General features: G+C 48.3%; 1 protein-coding gene across 4 annotated transcripts in view; it reads right to left on the minus strand.

The window, feature by feature from the left end:
* Nucleotides 1–898, minus strand: part of RUNX2 (RUNX family transcription factor 2) — a 164683-nt gene extending 163785 nt beyond the window's left edge. For 2 of the 4 annotated variants that reach the window (XM_064650747.1, XM_064650746.1), the window contains exon 1: nucleotides 1–898. This exon is cut by the window's left edge and continues 1453 nt beyond it. The gene's annotated coding sequence lies outside the window, so the exon portion shown is untranslated. The other 2 variants (XM_064650745.1, XM_064650743.1) reach the window with 2 other exon arrangements.
* Between the last annotated feature and the right edge of the window lie 474 nt (nucleotides 899–1372).

Below are 1372 nucleotides of genomic sequence, written 5' to 3' on the forward strand. Positions count from 1 at the left end.
ACAACACAACAATAAAACACCCCTCCTTAGGCTGATTTCTAAAATATGACCAAGTAAATTCTGGGAAAAGGCAGCCTCGGTGCAGCCCAGTCCTTCACATGAAGTCGCTGCTGGATCCAAGTCCGTTGAGTTGAACAGGCGAAGAAAAATCTTGCTTTTTTTTTTTTTTGCCCTTGATGAACAACGGCAGCAAAAAAAAAAAAAAAAATCATTAAAATGTCGCTTGGTTTGAGTTATTTTTCTTTCTGAAAAATCGGGTTAAAAATAATAATAATGAAAAAAAAAAACAACCAAAAGCAACAAACTTCTTTTGGGTCCCAAGAAGTTGAGGTCGGGGAAGATGAAGGAGCCGGAAAAAAAAACCAAACCCACGCCACAGTTTTTTTGTCCTGAATGTGGTTTTTGGAGGCTGGGATTTCTAATGATTAGGTTTTTGTGGTTTATATATACAGGACTCTCTGGCTAAGGCGATCATTATGCTGATGAGAGTCAGCAGCACGTGGTGCTTCAGTCCTCAGACTTCTGCAGCCTTCAAAATAAATAAACCAATGTGCATCCCCCCCAGGAGGAGAAACTCTCACCCACGGGGAGGGGAACGGGGAAGGGGGGGAGCAGGAGACGGTCTCGGATCTCCACTTCTCTCCGGTTTTTTTCCATTAACACTTTTGGGCTTGTTTGTTTAAAAAAAAAAAAAAAAGGCATGAAAAATCTTGTTTGCAAAAAAAATAATAGTAAGAATAATCTGGTGCCAAAGGGTTTTTTGCTAAGTCTCCGGTAGTCTAAAGCCTAAACCATTTCCTTGAATGAATGAAAGCTATAAAACCCCCTTCAGACTATTAAGGTAAAGGGAGTCTGGTTTGTTTTCTCCCTTAAAAAAAAAAAAAAAAGGGCAGATCTTATTAAAAACCATTTACATACCCAATGGTATGAAAGTGTCACCGCCTCCCCGCGCAGATAACAGCCTATCACAACCCGCCCTCTAATTTCTAAGGCTTTACTCCGACTTGCTACTTCCACCTTCTTGTAAAAAGTCGGCGCCGCGTGTGTGCTCCTTGCTCGCCGCCTGTGTGTGACTCGGGGCGGTGTGTGTGTGACTCGGGGCGGTGTGTGTGTGACTCGGGGCGGTGTGTGTGTGCCTGTCTGTGCTGAGGGGTGCGCGGGATGCGGCCCTTCCACGGACCCTTCCAAGCCCCAAGCCCGGCACCGCCGGTTTGTCCCGTCGGATCCTCCGCCAAACGCCCGGCGAAGCCACCCTGCGCTCGGGGGTGTCGGTGTGCGGGTGGGTGGTGGGAGCACCTCCGGGGCTGTTTCCACACCCGCGGAGCCTCCGCGCCCTCCTCCCGCCGTGAGGCAGCGCTGCCCCCGCGCCCTC

This window comes from Pseudopipra pipra, chromosome 3, assembly GCF_036250125.1.
Source record: "Pseudopipra pipra isolate bDixPip1 chromosome 3, bDixPip1.hap1, whole genome shotgun sequence".
Classification (NCBI taxonomy): Eukaryota; Metazoa; Chordata; class Aves; order Passeriformes; family Pipridae; genus Pseudopipra; species Pseudopipra pipra.